At 29.4% G+C, this 20,749-nt stretch overlaps 1 long non-coding RNA gene across 1 annotated transcript; it reads right to left on the bottom strand.

Annotated features, from left to right (window-relative positions):
* Positions 1-578: 578 nt before the first annotated feature.
* LOC135928407 (uncharacterized) lies at positions 579-14,218 on the bottom strand. The gene is made up of 3 exons (XR_010572320.1): positions 14,016-14,218; positions 6,498-7,099; positions 579-763 (listed from the first exon to the last, which is right to left on the bottom strand). It is a non-coding gene; the product is annotated as an uncharacterized LOC135928407 (long non-coding RNA).
* Between the last annotated feature and the right edge of the window lie 6,531 nt (positions 14,219-20,749).

Raw genomic sequence — 20,749 nt, 5'->3', positions numbered from 1 at the left:
CACGTGGCTGGTACGAATCAATTCCGTCATTGAAATCTCAAAGAAAAATAAGGTACCCATGTATCCATTTTACAAATGAATTTTTTAATCATTTTGGTCATCAATTGGCCTTTAGAGTCATTTGCTTTAGAGGATTTAAAAAACTATGGCCCTCCCTCATTCAACACACATAGACTAACCACACTTCCTCCTCACAAATAAACTGTTTTAATAACAAAACAATAGATGCCAAATAAAAATGCATTTATTTACCCCTTTTCATACAAAAAAAAAGAATTGTTTTTTATAAATAATACTTTTACTATACGCATCTTCTTAATTGTCAAAAAAAAAGAAGAAGATACGATTTATCTAAACCACTATCGATATCTGGAAACTGTTAAACAATATTATCTTCCTTTCTCATTTTTTTTGAATTTTGAAGTACCCTTTATCTTTTTAAATTAGAAAATAGATAAATTTAAGTAAAGTAACAAAATAATTTTAACCTTGACCAGTGTTCAAAATTAAATTAAGTGCCATTATCTTCTATCGCCTTTATTTTAGTTATTTTTTTTTATATGAAAGCACCTTAAATAGAGTAAATAAATATACAATAATGATTATACCGGAAAAATTCCTATGAGCCAATAGAGGCGTTCTTTGTGGCTCTTGTAAGGCACTTTCGCGTGGATGTAATATAACTCATCCATGAAAATGAGGAAAGTGAGTATGGAGAGCAAAGTCGCGATTGACAGGAAAATGTATCCAAGAGGGGTCATGGCTGATAAGAAATAAATAGCGAAATAATTATTTTCCTGCTTTTACTTTTACTTTTCCTCTCCTTTCAATTTCTTTTTATCCTTTCCTTCTTCCTTAATTTTAAATTTTATAATACAATACTGAGTTTTCTTTTATCTATACATATATGAATTATTTATTATATATTAAATAGATTTGTAATCTGTATGAAGCCAAAAATAAATTTAAAATTTATTTGATAAACACCACATTGCCTACCATTAAGGAAATTTTAAATCTCATTTCCTATTTATATTTTTTTTTAAAAATATAATAAAATCAACATTTGGATATTACATTAGACACTAAATTCAATTTTCCTATTTTATATTTAAAAAAAAATATATAAATCAAAATAAATTTGAAATGTTTGGATATTACATTACACACATTACCGATTATATCTAATTGTGTCTTCATTATATTCCCAATTTCTCAATTACGAAAAAATATAGTTAATTTAATGAAAATAAGGGCTATCGGCATCTTTAGAAGTAGTTTTTGATTTACAAAGACGAGTTATTTGATGGGTTAGCGAGTGGAATGCTCTATTTGCCAGAAAGGAGTACTTTTCCCGTTATAATTCATGAGCAACAAACTTGAGAATCTTTTACGCATGCGTGGTTTATATAAAGTTTAAGATAAAAAAGGATTTATCACCTTTCATCAAAGTGAACCCGAATGTTCTAAGATTAGTGACAAGAAGACAGCTTTACGCTGCAGCATAATTAAAGGGGGAGGGTGCCAGTCGGCATAAGAAAATTGGCAAAAATGTCGGCTGACTTGGGTGAATAAGTTGATTGACTCAGTATTAAGCGTAAATATATCCGAGGTAGAGGCATCTTTAAAACAAAAATCAAAAAGATCCCTCCAAAGTTTGGTTATTTACCAGAAAAGATTCGGAATAGAGCAGTGAAGAATATGTATTTTCCGAAACGCGCCACATGCTGCGGAATAATGAAAAAAAAACGTCGGTACTGAGTACAATATTATTTTACGGGTGGGCAAAAATATTTACCATAAAAACAGGCCCAAATTTCCACAAATATACTAATAAAAAAAATATTTTAAAGAGTCTAATGGGAGAAAGTTAAATCATTATAATATAAAGTAACACTCCATTTTTCTATATTCGCGTTTTTTTTAAACATAAGTTAAACCAACCGTTTATAATACACCATTACATTTGATGCGGGGGATTAATTGGGAACAAGCCATTATAAAAATGGGAAAGAGCCAAGGCCGACTTCGACGAATCTCTTTATATAATAAAATATTAGGTGATTCGCAATCTGTATTTTTACCTCTTCTTCTTTCAAAGGACGAAAAAAAAACCAAAATATTTAAATTCATTAGATTCTTTGATATCACGGCATCGTGGAATAAATTACTTCTTTCATTCTTACTTTTTATCTATTGAATTGAAACGAAGAAATAAGTATAAAACATTAACCGATTTGTTAAGATTTTTTTAAAATATACTTTTAAACCAGGGATTCCATTAATTTATTCATTGAATAATTTTTTTTTTCTTATATTTTTAAAAGGAATAGTATTTCAAAATACTTTTACTTTTATATGATATTAAAAATTAAATTTGAATTTTTAGGAAGAGAGAGAAATAGCAGGAAAAAAAACCAGTATAAGAAAATAATGAAGAAACAGAGAAAAATAGTCCCTTCAAGTTCGCTGCTTTCTAAAATTCCTAAAAGATCTTTCGAACATTAGTGTGGAGGGGTTGGCCCTATTAAATCAAATTAAGTCCCTAGCATCTATTAATATTAATTTCAAATTTACAAAAATTTTTTTTAGGAGATATAAGAGAGATTTCCACATTTTTCGAGATTTAGAACCTATCCCTTTTAAATCAATCTTTTTTTGTTATAATAATTATTTATAGTTTCGTTTATAAATAAATAAAACAATTTACAAAATAGCTAAATTTATTTATTATAAATGGTTTTGTATGTTGCGCATGCGTTAATCCTGAAATTATATTTTTAGTATAAACTATTCTAATAAATAATTTTTAATATTGATAAATTAAAGGAGATACCTGCGTTCAAAAAATATTAACGATCAATATCATTTGTTAAAGCTTTGAAGAATTAGCTGTGATTTCGATTGTATTATATATTGAACATAATGCGTTTTACTATAAATTAAGCCTAAGCTAAGATTATTTCAAATACAGTTTATAAATATTAATTCAAGCTTATTTATGTAAAATATTAATTTAAAATTAAGAATAATCAAACATTGTCAAGATTATAAAAATAGTTTAAAATTAAATACACTCAGTATAGGTATGTCATAGACGTAGCCAGGGGGCTAAAAATGAGGGAAAGCACTATTAGGTGAGTCATCCCTTCATAAATTTTATTGTAGATCTTTAAGTTAGCTTGCAGGCCTTTGGCTGACACATTTTTTTTAAAAAAAATAAGTTTTAAATGCTTTATTTTCTGAAACTTTTAATATTAAAGTATCATTAATTTAAAAAATTACTTAAAAAGACCTGCAGACTCGGCCACAAACCTGGCCTAAAAAAAATCCAAGTAGGGGTTTAATAAATACCAAAAAATAAAAGTACAGGGCGGGGCCAAAATTTATTTGAAAAAATCTGTAGCCTTGTCTTTTTTATTAACTTAGAATGCGACCATTATTTATCCATAATTTGAGTTCAGTTACGAAAACAGACACCCTCACCCCTTCGCTACGCCTATGAAGAATTAATAATTATGATAAAATACTAGTAATAGTCAATTCAATATTGCTAATATCACAATGGTTTAATCACAAATTTTACAGGAAGAGAGATGCAGTGTAATAAAATGAATGCATGCTACATTTAATAACTTTGCATTATGAGATATTTTTCCCTATTCAATATTTTCCAATTTAATTTATTTATTTAATTATTTTTTTTGAACAAATAATATTTATTTTTATTACATTAATTTTAGTTTTACATAAAAAAAATTTATAATCAATAACTAGCATCAAAATATATAAATTTTCATTTTTCAATTAATTTGTTATAAAAAAGGGTGGGGGGAACGTGCACAAAAAATATTAGTGTTAAAACTAATCATCTTGTGGGATGAGGCTACCTATAAAGCTAATGTAATTAGCTCCGTGAATCGCTATGTGTCTTAAGAAGAAGAATTCGTGAGGTTCATCCGTAAGTTTGAGAATCGGCGAGGCAAGTTCCTTGAAAAAGGATAATGCACAATTCCCAACAGTTGTTAAGGTTGTGGAAATAATGGGAATGAATATGTATTCTTGTGATAATTCAGAATATTTTGCAACTTTAATTAACTCCCCTTTCTCCAGAATGTTAAGAGTTTGATTGGATGGAGCCAACGGATCAGTACAAGAATAATTCCAGACCAAGAATTGATCGCGCTTTTGAGAAATTCCATTAGGTCGTTTCCCATAGGATCTGAAATGACCAGAAGGTTCAAAAATAAAAGGAATTTGAATTGATCTCAAAGCTCTAAGGATAATCGAATTGCATAAATTATGTCTAACGATACGACCTTTATACGAACGACAAGACTATGTCTTCCATTACCCAAAACGGCAGTACTGCAACCTAAATAGGTGGAGTTAGGATATTAGGCAGTTTAAACGAATACCAGTAGCGTGAGTGAGCTTATTTTGGTTGTAACTGTAAATTAATTGAGGGAATGACTTCAGAGAACTCTGGCCAGAACCATTAAGGAGAGAGGAGAATGAAGAACAGTTAGATAATTGCATTCTGGAAAGGAGTGATTCAACGCAGCTTGCAATTATAGGCCCATCCCAGTCCTTTTGCTTATTCGTTTCTGGAGTGGGTGAGTGACAATTCGTGATTTCCATTCGATAATAGCACCATTAAAGGAAAGGTCGAGTTTTATCAAATGAGAATTTACTATATTTTTTGTTAAAAAACGATATGAGGGCAGTTAATGCAAGATCGGAAGGAGATCTGATACCAAGTGGTGGGTAAAGAAAATTGTGTCCAAGCTATTGCATCGAATTTAAGGTTTAGAATACTTTTGATTTTTTTATAGTAAAAAAACATGACCTTTGCCAACTCTACTAGTGTTAGACTTCTAGAATAAACCAATAAAGAAATTGGTGGTATGGGTTGTCATATGGCGACTAGCACATAGACTGATGGTAAGTATTTATTATTTTAAAATAGTGAAATATGGCCTCAAAAATCGATAAAAATGTTTACATTACTAGATGCCAAACAATGGTAACGAAAGCATTGATTATATGATTTATTTTTAAATGGGGCATACAAACCTCCAGATTATTATTCATCCTACATTTTAAAAAAGCAAATAAATTATTTAAAAACAAATTAATTTTTTGATTATAATTATTACAGCTGAATAAATAAATAATCCAATTAAGTCATTCATTTTGAGTTATAACTATAGTTGGGTAATTACTATATTTTTTAGCCGAATGTTTAGCCGGTAAATATTCTAAACAAGTTTTTAGCCGAAAACTATTGGCCTTAATGTTTTTTTAAAAAAAAGATAGCAGCTCGAATTTGGAGAAACTAATATAAATTAAAACGCCTTGATAGGGATTTTCTCCGCAGGCGCCTAAAGATTGAACCGAATTAACCGACATTTAGCCATTAACCAAATATAGTTATAACTATAACTACTACAAAAAAAATTATTATAAATTCAATATAAATAATATATACACCCCTTCCCCTCCCCCTAATATAAAAATTAGGAAATTTATTGTGGGTATTGGGTAACATATTTATTTATATATTTTTTTAAAACAGATTTTAGCAGTTTTCGAGTATAATTTTTATAAGGAGGTTTTATATTAAATTTAGATAAGAAGGGGCTATAATAGCTAATATTTCTAATCTAAGGCTTCTTCATTTCCCCAAAGAACAACCGAGCCAGGTCGGGCCTAACATTTTTTTAAAAATTTCAGGCCGGGTCAGGTTTAAATTTTTAAGATATGATATCATATTTTGTCAAATAAATTGATGTATTAAAATTCTTGCAAGAAAGAAGGTTCTAATATATTTTATTTGTAGAATATTTTTCTTTGACTATCAAAATTTTATAAATAAATTCGGGCCGTACCGGGCGTACAAATTATTATTTCGGGTCGGGCTTTACGGGACAAATAAAAAAGATTGGTATCGGGTATCAGACCTTGGCAAGACAATATTTTTTTTAAAAATTCGCCGGTGCAGATAAGGATTAATAAGAACGCAAAATTATAGATCGAGCTTTCATAGTTTTTTTTTTCAAACAAAGCTTTGCGCATATAAATAAAGTTGGTTTACAAAAGAATTTACATTTATTCAATGCCAAAGATAATATAAAAAATTTATAAAATATCGATAGTTCAGTCAATTTTTTGTAGTGAATTTTTTTTCCGACATAAAAAGTTTTAACGTTTAAACAGATGCGAAGCCAAAATTATTAAATAATGTTTAAAAAAAATCTGCTAAATATTTTTAAAAAAATACAAATCATATCAAATTACATTTAAATGGTTTAAATTTGAAGTTATATTTTAAAATATATTTGAAGATCTAATTTTTTTTTATATTTTCCTCGTTCCTTAGACAAACATTTTAATTTTCTGATCCAGTGCCCTTCCATCTTTTTTTTATATAAAAAAACCTCCATTTTATGCTAAAATTTATTGAATTCTCAAATAAATAAATAAAAAGTGCGAACCTTCGAAAACCTGTACCACGGTAGGTATATGATTGGTGCAGGGTTTGTCGAAATTCATGCTGATCAACGCCATTATTATTCTCCTTTTTTCGGACACTTAACGAAGAATTTGGGGTTTTATCGTCAAGATTTTTTTTGGAATAATATGTTCTATGATGTTACAACCACATATATCATTATCATTTATGATTGGAATGGCAGGTGCTTTTAAAAAGTTTTCGATCCGTCACTGAGAATAATAGAATTAAATTTAATTTTCTGTCTAAAAAGGCACATTTCTTTAAAAAAAATTTTTATAATTATTCCTGAAATAATTGTGTGTTTTTTTTGATAATTGTGAATTTAAGTTAAATAAAATTTATAAAGTATTTAATCCCCAATTAAAAAACTATTTTAAAATCAATAAATTATTTTAAAATATAAATAATAAAAAACGATATAATTGATTATTATATTATTTTGCGAATATTTTTAGGTTTACAGACAGATAAGTTAAAGGATGGAATTTTAATAAAAAGGCACATTCGGATTGAGAATTGATGAAAGGTTTTTTAAATATGCTACTATTTTTACATATTATTGGTAATTGCACTTCCTTTCATCTAAATTTAAAAAAAATATAAAAAAAATATACATTTTACAAATTATAGAAAGAATAAAGATATAATAAGTTTTGAAGAAACTTTTTGTAATCATTTTTTCGTATCCTTTTTTTCATATTTTCCCTTCAATTCCTTATTAATTTTCTGAATATTTGTCAAGAAATTCTATTTTAAGAAAAAATCTAAAAAGAGAGATATGGCAGAATCCAGCCATACCTGTACTGGATTTTAAGTACTCAAGCAGTTGTTCTTTATTATTTTAATTATCCTTGCAAAATGAATAAATACCCACCACTATACCAACCTTTTCTATACTGTAATGTTATGTAAAGGTCCTCTTTTTAAAGTATTCTCTCAAAATCTATATTTTTCGGGATTTATGAACCATTTGCTTCAGAGTATTAGAATTCAATCCTATATCTTTATATTTTTGATTTAATATTAAGTATGTCCTAGCTCAAAAAATAGCTATGAATTTTCTCATCGCTTATTATCAAATGTATATATTCAAGATACCTTATTAATATTCAAATTAGTAACCATTTTGGTTAATTAAATTTAGTGGTTAAAAAATATTTTTTTAAAGATTTTATTTAAAATGAAATTTCCTCTATTTGTATAATGTATAATATGAACATTGAATTAGAAAAAGACTATTTTATTGGACATAAAATCGTCAAATTAGTTTGGCATGCTTGGATATATAAATTAAATTGGCAAAAAGTGTTTAAAAAAAATTTAGCGAGCTTCCGCCAGAAATTTTAAAAAAAGTTGTGGACAAGGCGTACCTCTTACAAAATAAATTCGAATATTTTTCTATAATTATATTTTAGCCTATTATTAATATTTTTTATCATCATAAACATTTTTAATTTCAAAAACGAGCCGTTACCTATTTTAATTGGTCTTAAAAAAAATATATCAAATATTAAAAGAGAAGTATTATTGCATCAGATTTTAATAGGTGTGTTATAAAAATGAAAAATATTACAATAATATTGAGAACTGCATATTATCTAGCAAAATCATCACATGTTTGTAGATTTCGAATCATTAATAGATTCACAAAATCACAGCGGTTGAGATATGGGAACACAAATAAAAATTGTAAAATAATATTACAATTTACAATCGAAAATTACTATACCCGTGATGAATATACTACGTTGTCAAAAACCGGTCTTGGTTATTTACATAAAATTGGCATTAATGCTTTTTTATGATGATCCTATTTTTAAATTTCTAGACCTAATATTGTATTCGAAAGATGCAGAGGGGATAGTTCATACTTTACTGAATTTTCTTATATGTTATTTGGAATAAATGAGGCCATGTATACCAATTTAAAAAATTCAGTAAATTCTAGCAACATTGCAAAATTTAAAAGGCTGTCCAACCAGTTATGATGATGTTCCATGATTAATCCAATCTGTCTTTAAGGCTTCAGACAAGAACAATGAGTTTAATGTTGGTTCTAAATCTCTTTAATAATTTCTAAATTAATGTTTATTTATTAATTCTCCCCTGAGAATTAGGTTATTTCATATCCACTTTTTATCAAAAAATGACTTTTTTACATAAATCATTTTTTTATAATTATAATCATATCGAAGACACTTAATTTTTAAAATTGCACTCCTGTAAATTTACAAAAAAGTTGAAATAGAACAATAAGCCAATTATTTCAATGCTCTACTACAAATATATTCCGATTATGGGCCTTCAAAGTTCGATGAGAGCCTTTTCCTCTTTTAGCGAATCTCTAAATATTTTTTGTCTAGAGTAACAAATTATATATCTTTTTGTAGCCCTTAAAATTCTCCTTTATAAAATAAAAAAATATCTTTAAAATATCACCAGTCTTTGTTGTATTCCCAGTAAAAAAAATGATTATTTTGAAAAATGTTCCATTTAAAACGATGGATGAAATGTGTTTATTATTAATATATTATAAAGTAAAAATATTAATGAAAAAAAATAAGAATTTAAATTTTATTTAATTATTTTAGAAATAAATAAATAATAGAGGGCGCTATATTTAAAGGTAATTATAATGTATTTTTTAAATAAGAATATGCATTTTAAATTTTGAATAACCATTAATATTTCTATAAGATATGGCCACCTCCATCGAACTCAACGCCACATTTTTATTATTCGACGCGCAGATCATGTGATTTCTTACTGCGTATCCAGATTTTATAAAAATGGCTACCTCATTTGAACCCAAAATATGTCCTAATTGCCGGAAACTTATACATTTAACAAATGAAGGTGTTTTTTATGTTCATGGACCAATTTCCAACAGGTGTCCTCATTCTAGACTTACTTCTCTCTCTCATATGGCTTACTCACTTCCCAACTCATTCACGGAACCACCTTAAAACCGCTCCTCTAATACCACTTTCTCAATACTACAAAACCAAATATCATATCTAGAATACCCAAAGGAGCGAGATTACAAGTAGCCAAATCTCTCAGTGACTGCATATCCTCTCTCCTGCAAAATTTTGACAATGAAGAAGAATGGTTAAAATTCTTATAATTCGGTTACAATTTTAAAATACCTGACAAATATGTCTAGAAATTCATAACTCAACAAATAAAGGACGCCAGTTTAAATATCCTTAGCCGTCTTCAAGATATCCAAATCTATACCCAAAAAAAACAAAACAAAAAAAGTAACTCCACTCCAGCAAAAAGCTTCATTGATCTCGAAGAAAATCAAAAGTCTTAACATCAAAGGGGCTCTCAAACTCATTTCGACCAATGATACCCTTGCTGATTTCTCAGAAGAAACCTTAAGCAAGATACGCTCAAAACCTCCGACTTCGACTCTTAACCCAATAATAACACAGCCTTACACGCATTGTGCAGCAGACTTCACAAAAGAAGAAGTAAGGAAAGCAATCCTATTATTTCATCGCGACTCAGCGCATGGACTTGACGGAATTAGACCAATTTTCTTATAGGACATAACCACTCCCATGATTTGCACTCATGTTTCAATTCTCACCAAAATTACCAACTTATGCAATAAAATTTTAAAAGGAAATATACCAAGCTTTATAACCCCCTTGCTCTTTGGAGCAAGACTCATCGCACTCCAAAAACCCAACAAGGACATCCGACCCATCTCCATTGGTTCAACTTATCGAAGATTGGTAGCAAAATTAATTTCCACAAGAATCAAAAACGAAGCATCACACATCCTCAACCCTTTTCAATTGGGTGTTGGCGTACCCGGTGGATGTGAAGCTGCAGTACACTTTTCATCTTGAAAATAACCCAAATGACGAAGCTTTAGTGAAAATCGACTTTTCCAACGCATACAACACTCTTTTCCGCAACACCTTCTTACATTCCACTTGTTCCTATTTCCCCGCTTACACCAAATTTCTTTTCTATTGTTACCAATCCCCTACAATTCTACAATTCAACACGGAAAAAATACTTTCAGTTGTGGGTATTCAACAAGGAGATCCCCTTGGATCTCTTCTTCTTGTACTTTATCGCTTCATGGTTGGTACATAGATGACGGAATCTTAAGTGGCTCCCACAGTGAAATTGACAAAGCAGTCAACATAATTCATGAAATGTGAACTGCCATTGGACTCTCTCTTAACCCGAGCAAATCCGAATTCATCCAATTAAATTCAAACGCTCCAAACTCACATAATTACAAATTCACTGTTATTGATGAATTAACACATTTAAGATCTCCCGTAGGAGGACATAAGGCAATTTGTACCTTCCTTCATTCCACCCATCCTTAAACTTGAGGACATCTTTACTCATCTTCCCTCACACAAGTCTTTTTTCTTACTAAAAAATTTCTTTTTCATACCAAGGATTATTTATGCACTTCGCACAACACCCATATTTAAATATCCTCCATTAAAAACATAGGAAAACGGAATAAAAGACCTAACCGAAAAATAATAAATCTAAGATTCAACGAATTCGCTTGGGCGCAAGCTTCGCTCCCCACAAAATCCGGTGGACTTGGCATTAGATCTTCTTATGATCTAGCAATAACCTCTTTCATATCTAGTAGTCTCTTGTCAAAGCAAACAACAAACGCCCATCATTCCAAAGAAGATCTTTCCTTAATTGAGGCCATAAACACTTGGAAAACTCGAATCAATGTTGATTCTCATCCTCCCACAACCCATAGACAGAAGGACTGGGATGCTCCGGTAGTTGCTCGCAGCGTTGAAACTCTCTTATCTAGCATGCAATTAACTGACCGCACCCTATTCTCTTACCTGCTCAATGGTACTGGACACGAGTTTCTCGAGGCCATTCCTTCTATCAATCTTCAATTTCAACTTTCGAAGAACGAACTTACCCACGCCATCGGTATTAGTCTAAATTGCTCAACACCCCCTCACATCTGTTCAGGCTGTAACTCGCCCGTCGACACAAATGGAAGACATAATTTACATTGTCGCTCCTGCAATGGTGGATTCATTAGACACAAGCAATGTAATTCAATCATCCAACACGCCTTGAAATCAGCACAAATCCCATCGATACTTGAACCTCAGGGTCTTTTCAGATCTGATGGTAAATGTCCAGACGGCATCACTCAAATTCCGTGGAGGAGAGGCCAATTATTAGAATGGGACTTTTCTTGATTGACACCCTTGCCCCATCTAACCAGACACTCAGCATCATTGACCTGAAAGAACAGCTTAAAATCTCAAAATACACAGAAATTACTATGACCATTGTTTCATTCCAATTATTTCAACCATATTTGCCACCTTCGGCAAACTTGCTTTAGCTTTTTCCAAAAATTTAGGATCTCAAATCAGCAAACATTTGAATGAACCTCGAGAGGGTTTTTTTCTTCAACAAAGGCTTGCCATAGCAATCCTTAAAGCCAATTATATCAGCTTCAATGGTAGTCTAATATCCAAAGAGCCATCCTAAATCCTTTTTTTCCTCTCATTATAACATCCCTGTTCTTCATTGGTATTTTTAATTTTTTTTTATGAATATTCCTTTTGTCGCATTATAATATAGATTATACGTTCATATATTCATTATTTTTTATTATATACATTTGATTTTTAATTCAAATTTATGTGATTTGATTTTGGAATTTTCATATATATTTTTTTTAATCTAGTTTTTTATATACATTACAATATGTGTTTTCTTAATAAAGTAAAATAAAATTTAAATCATTTTTTCCATTAATATTTTCTGCTTAATTTTTTTAATATATTGGTTATAAGCATATTTGGTGAGTTTCTTCATTTCAAATTAGGTCCTTCTTAAAAAATTTTTGTTTTACCGAAAATACACTAACACTGAAAATATTTTTGAAATAATTCTTGCATTTTATTAAGGAGAAATTTGAGGGCTACAAAATGAAATATAATTTATTACTTTAGACAAAAAATATTTTGAGTATTCGTTAAAAGAGGAAAAGATTCATCGAACTTTGAAGATCCATAACTCGAGATATATATGAGCTAGAGCATTAAAATTTTGATTTGTATCAAATATAAAATCTATTTAACCTTCATGCCACTCATCCATTTTAAAAATGATTGTCCAAAAATCACGTTATTTCAATTGATTTGTCATTAAATTACCCATATTAAAATATCCCAAGCTACGCTAAAGGAAAACAAAAGACATTCTGGTGTCAACAAAAATCAATTCATCACTGCTTTAATAAAAGAATGTCCAAAATAGGTTGATGCTAATTCAGATATTTTTAGTAATTAAGATATTATATTAAATTATAGTTTTAGTTAGCTATCTTATTTGATATGGAATATTTAGAAAAATAACTGGCTAGTAATCTCACACATTTGTTATGAGTAGTGTTGTTAAATGGCTCAAATTAAGTCTATTTTCAAAAATGGTTAATTCAATATTTTAGCAAGAAAAATATTGACTAAGCCTCGAGATTTGGCTAATAGATGTCCAAGTCTTTGTGCCATGTGTGAGATCTCAGGCTTATGGAATATTTTATATTGAATTTCCCTCAAAAAATAGGCTAAAATCTTATGACTAAATGAATTTGTTTCTAATCAAATCTCAAAATAAATGAGATGATAGTATATATTGATGATAATAATGAAATTAACCCCATGATTTGAAAGAGTTTCAAACTGGTAATAACACTATTCCCTAGTACTGCTAAATCACCTTATGAATCTCATAAGATGAATTTGTTTGTAATTATGATAAAACATATTTCCATGATGATAAACATTAACATGCCTCCTCTCAGTCAGTGGTATTCATCTCCATATATTAAAAAATAGCTGACAAGTCACAGGTCTGCAAATAATAAACAATCAAGTGCAGTTAATATTTAAAAAAAGATTTGCTATGGCAAATATTGTAGTTTTTAATTTTTATCTATTTTGATTATGTATTACATTAAAATAATTATATTATTATGAAATGCCAAAAATATGTCATTTTTTTGCAATATATTTCAATTTTTAATTACTCTAAATAGAATGTATTTTATATGAAATGCTTCGATATAAGCTAGTTATAAAAAATTTAAAATCTTTCTCAGATTGTTGAAACCAACCAAAATTTGCCTTTATTTTTTGCCCATTTTAGCTTGCTCCCTATCATTTTTTTTAGAATAATATAATGCCCCCACCTAAAATTTTATGTTAACACAGATATTACAATGGCACATTTAGTGGGGGAGGGGAGGTCATAAAATTAAAAAAATAACTTATAAATGGGGTTTATTATTTATAATTTATTTAACTTAACCCCCTTCCAGAAACAAAACTCTATAAGGACACTGGTATGACATGTCAGATTAAAATTTTACATAGACATGAGATTTGGATCAGTATGTGATAAATATAGATTTGGTACATTTCATATAATTCAATATAATGGTGACATAAAGATATTGATTTACATCAAAATAAGAATATAATCAAATAATCCTTCAAGAACTCCGCAAGAATATTGAATGACCTCTATAGAAAATGATTCCAAAGTAAGTTTTTATCGGTTTTAAACTAATGGTTTAATAAAGATTAGATAAATTAAGGAATTTAACAGCAATGTTGCAATTTATGTAAATAAAATATTCAACTATTTGTACATTCATATTATAAATAAAAAATGTCAGAATTTAAAAAAATATGACTGACATCTTTGTATTTGCTAAATGTTATTTGATTTGAATCAATGATTTGAATATTACGTGATACGTGAAAAAGCGCATACGCCCTCTCAACTTTGTAGATACAACAGAGCTACGCTAGGTATTTCTCATTTCCATCTAATTAAATTTATATAAAATTTAGAGGGAAAAAGATGAGTAGCCCTTTACACGTTTGTGGGCAAGTCGTAAGTACGTACTTGTGCGAACAATAGTCCGAGAACTATTGTTTAAACTTCTGTAAGCTTATTCAGATAGGGAGGACCAGAATAAACAGCGCAAACCCATACCTGTAGCCCTATTGTATTTAAAGTAAAAGGGACAGGGAAAGGCTTTCTAGAAGTAGAAATTAACGTTTAAAAAGTATAAGTACAAATATATGATAAATAATTAAAAAGTGAAACCTATATTCTTGTTGAAGGTATTTGAGTAGTTGAAAAGGGGAGGTAGTAGAGTGGCAAAGAAGATTTCAGATAATTAATCTTAACCCTAAGAAGCTTATTTATGGATTTTTTATGGTTATTTAATTTGGTGAATTGTTTCCAATTTAAGTTCAGGTCTGCCACATCTTTTAGAATTCGTTGGAACCTGAGTCTGATATCTACTATATGATTTTCCTTTGCAGGTGAAGAGCCATGTTAGAGCACTGAAAGCTAAGTTGGAGTTGGGATCTTGGATACGTTTTTTCTTTGATTTTTTCCACAGTTTATCATTTGATATTAATTTGGGGTAGAACACACTATTTATAACCTGCATTTGTTGATAAATATCTGAATTTCTTATTAGCAGTTTTACTAATTTCCTATGTTTAGGCCGTATAACAGTATGGGGATTGCAGTAGAATTGAAGAGCCATAATCTTGTAAGGGCCGGTATCTCCCCAGTCTTCCAGAGCTTTAAATATTTGTAGAATGCTATTCTAGCTTTTTGTATTCTTATCTTTAGTTCTTCCTTACAACATCCTGTATTATTCCGGGTGATTCCAAGATATTTTATTTGCGTGACTACCTTAATCACTTCCGATCCAATTGTGGGAGAGTGTGTCTGAGGATCATGGTCTTCTTAAAATTTATATCTAGGCCATATTTTAGACTTATAGATTTCAATAAGTGGATGAGGTTATGAGTTTCTTCCAAGTAATGATCATTACATCATCCGCTTGTGATATAATCATATTCTCAATATGGCTTCTATAATCTGGGAATGAGTTAAGCTCTAGCAGATTCGCAGCATTTAAGGTATATTTTAGAAATTTGTTCATTACTATGTTGAAGAGGATGTGAAGAGAACACAGCCCTGATTGACTCCTTTCTTAAAAGGTGGAGAGGTTTTGTTGTTTATTCTACACGAGGTGAGCAAATTGTTATAGTGATTCCTTAAAACCTTATGTTAGTATCAATTCCAACTTCTAATAAATTTCTCAGAGAGCATTATGAATGACGTTATCAAACGCTCGTTTAAAATCAATAAAAGTGAAATAGTTTGTATCTATCACATTTTTGAATATTAATTTTAAGGGTGAGAAATGACTTCATAATATTTTTACCTGGACGATAGGCACAAATATATTTTGCAAAGAGATTTTGCAACGTTTGTAGAATACGTGTCTTGAGTATAATCATAAAAATCTTGGACGCAGTCGTAGTAAATGCGATTGCCCTGTAATCACGGAAATTAGTAGGGTTAGAAGTCTTTGGGAAGCTGCAAAGAGTGGATAGATTTCAGTCATTAGGATTCATCCCTTAAGACCATATATTATTGAGGATAATAAGGAGGAAGAGTAGTGTGGCATCCGATGTTGCTTTTAATTGTTCTCTTGTGATATTATTCGGACCAGGAGCTTTGTTATTTTTGAGTTTCTTTAAGCGGTGGAAATTTAATTCAGTGTAAATTGGGAGGTTTGGGAGGTGGTTTGTTGCTCATATGATATCCTCTAAATTTTTTTAGATTCAAAGATATTCATATAATAATCTTTCCAAAGTGGCATTTGATCATCCTGGTCAAATATAACTTTGTTGTTTTCCAATTGATCTAAAATAATATTTATATCCAACATATGATAATTATAAGCTTTTCATATAAATAAATACAATTTTTTTTAAAAAAAAAATTTTTCTTTAATTTTAGATCTATGATAAATATTAAAATTATTGTATAATTATATTGATCAAATTAAATTAATAATTTATATCATAACAAATTATTAAGTAAATTTATTTAAACTTGCCATTTTTGCGAATATTTAACATTAATTCATAGTTACGAACTATAATTTTACAGCTGCTGTGCACTATTTATTATGCAGAAAATATTAATGAAAATACGGAATGAATTTTTATACACTAAAAATAGCTTTTTTTCAAATTGTTTATGAAATAAAGAGATTATGAGCAATTATCACATAATAGCGGGAGACAATACGTCAGAGGGGGGGGGGGTCTCGATCTCCTGAAAATTTGAAGAGCCCCTATAAATTTTATTATTACACCCAAAAATTTTAATGTTAGTTATAAAAAAGTCATATTGAAAATGTTAGTTTAAAAATAAGGTTATTTTGAAAATGTTGGTTAAAAAAGGTCATTAGAATAATTTAAAAAATTTGATTTCCCTAAGATCTAGTTTTAAGTTAAGCTTGGTTGTTTCTTCTTCTGAACCCAATCTCTTAGGTGAGGTCAGCGTCTATATGAGCGGGAGAGATAGGAACAGTTTGCATCCCTATTTTTTTGAGAGGAGGTATTGGGGGTAGGATAAATTTTTTGGGGGGTTATCTATTAAATTTTGAGATGAAATAGGACAAAATTTATTGCTGTAAAAATTATACTTTTATTATAGTATTATTATAATACAATTCATCGACCAAATCTATATATTGCAAACAATCATACACATTGTTTTCCAGATAAACTATCCTTTTTAATATAATTTAAAAGGTTTAGATATTTTAGCAAGCTCATAATGCCATAATAACTAATTAATTGTAAATAATGGAGGTTTTAATTGAATTTATTATCTAAAAAATAAATTATTTATAATCACAAAATATAGATAGTTGGTAGTAGATATAGATTAATTTAGGTTATCCTTTATAAATTCTTTGAAAAGAGTATCAATAAATAAATAGGTAAAAATAATGATAAAGAGACACCGCCGCCGAAGGCGGCGATTTTTAAGGGGGGTGGGCAAAGGTTTTTGAAGAGGGTTTGCATTCAGTGAAAATCCTGTCATGTAGACGCTGGATGAGGTTTTCTCTATGTAATAAATAATATAATTCGATTGCCCACAAAAGAAGAAACTTATCTCGAATTATAGACATCATTTTGTAAACTTTACCATAATATTTACTGCACCTTCCTTCTGTATAAAGCTCAAAATCATGAGTCAAATTAGTATAATAGGCTAACTAATTACGAAGGTTTATAATTTTACTCAATAAGACATATAATATGTTCTTATTTTTCGACTTATGTTTATATACTATATTGACGTTTTTGTTAAATACATTTAAGTGTCCATACATAGAAATGACTTGTAGCACCATTTTGTTTCTGCATAATAATTAATAAATTAATGTGCTTTCATCTAATGATAAATAAATCCAGTTACAAGATTCGATATTAAAGCGAGTGTCAGGCCGGAGGTTTTGATCTGAAGGGACCTCAAAATTTACCATACTCAGAGAGAATAATTAACGGTAGACAGAGGAATAGTCTAGCTGAAAGGTATGATAATTCCAACTAAACTTAGGAATACAATATTGGAGAATATACATACGGTTCATCCTGTGGTAAACGCATGAAATCAATTTTTCTGATGTATTGTCGGTGGCCTAAATACGATGAGGATATTGTATTTTATATAAATAGGTGCATTGGATGTCAGAAAAATCTATTAATTGTAATGGAGTTACTCTTATATTCATGGGAAATATTGAAGGGACATGGGAGCGTATACATCTAGATTTTACAGCATCTGCTGACTCTCTATATTGATTGATAGGGGTAGATTCTGATGAGAGGCATATCTGCAAAGGAAACGATAACTGTTAAATGGGTCGTTTTTTATGTTAAATTGTGAAGTCATTCATTTTTGGTGACAAATATTTTTTTGATTATTTGCGGAATCAATATTAATTATATTATTAATAAATTTATATTTATTTTATAGTAGATATAAAAAGAGAAAAAAACGAAATATTATTTTAGAAATTATAATCAAAATTTATTATTTTTGGCTGCCAATTTTCAGAATAATGAAAAAACAAAATAAAGAAGAAAAAAAGGAAAAAGTAAAAGAAAAAGTGATTAAATGTAAGAACATTTAAATATATTTATATTAAGTAAATAAAAACTAAGAAAAAAGAACCCAAATTGAGTAGCTTTTATACTGGTAGCCAAGACAGATCTAATACTATCTTTTGTAAATAAGATTTGAAGTAGCGGATTTATATTAAGGCTAAAAGGGCAGATTTACATTAGCGCAAATATAAGGATTCATATAAAAGCTAAAAGGGCAAATTTGCATTAGCGCAAATAGAAGGATTCATATAAAGGCAAAGTCAGATTTGCATTAACGCAAATAGGATTCTTTTTAAGGCCTAACCAGAGTCATCTAATCGGTAAGATACCTTCACGTTAATTTTATATAACAAATGCCGAATTACACGGAAGTGCTGCCCATTTTCCACAGATTTACTATCCAAATTTTTGTCATATAGACCTGTTACACGGAAGTGCTGCCCCCCCCCCCACACAAATAGAGGTAATTGAAGAAACCGTTGTATACGTGAATTAGAATTTTTAAACACGTAATTTAACCACATCTAATCGAAAATAAGATTATTATGCTTTTTAAAAAGGGTTGGATTTATATGTGTATCATTTAACTATTTACGCTATTGATTTTATCTTATCTATTGACAATACAAATAACCAAAATATTAATTTAGAAGTTAATCATAAACATTTTGTAGCGTGGTGATGTGATGAAGAGTTTAAAATTTATAAAATACAATAGAATATTTTTGGGGTGTTGATGCAGTTTTATCCTGGGAAGAAGAATTAGGAGATATCGAAGCGTTAGGATAAAAGGGCAAACTTTGACGAATTAAGGACCATTAATGTATTAGATCTGGTCAATGTGAAAGTATAGTTTGAAGGCTCACAAACGCTGAAGGCCATGTGGTGGATTATGATAAGATCCCACTGCTAGGGCGTATGTGGCTCCATGACTTCAACAATATATTAAAAACTTTCTAAGTCGGTAACATTACGAATGATCTCGAGAAGGTAATCTCGACAACAAAAAAAGACCTCGATTCAACTTACTCCTACAAAACCAAAATGGTCAGACAAGAGAAAGTTCACTTGAAGTCCAATGCCGTCCCTAAGATCATACCTACAAGAAGAGTTCAGTGTGCCAAGATCGATGCATCGACTCAGAAATTGGATAGCTTCATAAAGGACAACGTAAACCTTGCTCGAGAGGAATCTAGATGCCCGATACCATGCACAAGCGATCCGATTGGGAAGTTAGCTATGGGCTGCCTTTACTTTACCAAGCCATCGTTCGGTTTGAAAAGAAGACTGCACCATGACATGGATGGCGTATTGCGTGGCGATCATGAATGTCAATGACGTTTATCATTCAACATATCCTAGGAAAAATAAGTCGAATTTCTTTGGAGGGTTGAATATAAAATAAGTAATCGAGATTATTTCATATTAACGTTTTATTTTCTCGTATTAACATATTTTAAAATCAATTTATTTTGACAATTGATATATTTTTTGATATCAAGTTAAATTCATTTAAACGAACATTTTCATTTTATATAATTGGTTATTTAATGATTTATTTATTGTTTAAAAAAGATATAAAAGGAACATTTTTTTTAGTTAAAGGAGACAAATAAAATATAATTCATTATAATAAAAAAAAGCAAAATGTAATTTATTTTAATATGAATAATTAAATTATAATTGTAATAATATATAGAACAAAAAAGTTATTATATCACACTACCTCAAAAAAAGAGAAATGTTTTGATATCAAAAGCATAAATAGAGAAATGTTTTGATATCAAAAGCATTAATTTATTTAAATAAAATATTTTTTTTAGTTAAATATAGAAAGAATTTAATACTCTTTGATAAAGTATGATTTAATATATTCATTGTTTATTCATAATTAAAAGATATATATATTTATATATATGATTAGATAACCTCGCGATTTTTACATTTTTAGTTTGTTTTATTACTAATTTTTATTAGATCATTCATTTATATAATTGTACAATAGGCGTAGCCTGGATTTTCCTAAAGGAGCGAAGCCCCAAGACCCCATTGTAAGGCTGCCTTTGGCCCGCATTTACCCGGCCTTCGGCCACCTTGTTTTTATATAGTCATTACATATTTTTACAAGATAGGAGGTTAATAAAAAAATAAGCCTGGAATAAATATGAAATATATTTTTATTCGTCTATAT

The sequence above is a fragment of the Gordionus sp. m RMFG-2023 genome, chromosome 4, assembly GCF_954871325.1.
Source record: "Gordionus sp. m RMFG-2023 chromosome 4, tfGorSpeb1-WG-v2, whole genome shotgun sequence".
NCBI lineage: Eukaryota > Metazoa > Nematomorpha > Gordioida > Chordodea > Parachordodidae > Gordionus > Gordionus sp. m RMFG-2023.
The sequence above is the reverse complement of the archived record's forward strand: the minus strand, read 5'-3'. Positions and strand labels throughout refer to the sequence as shown.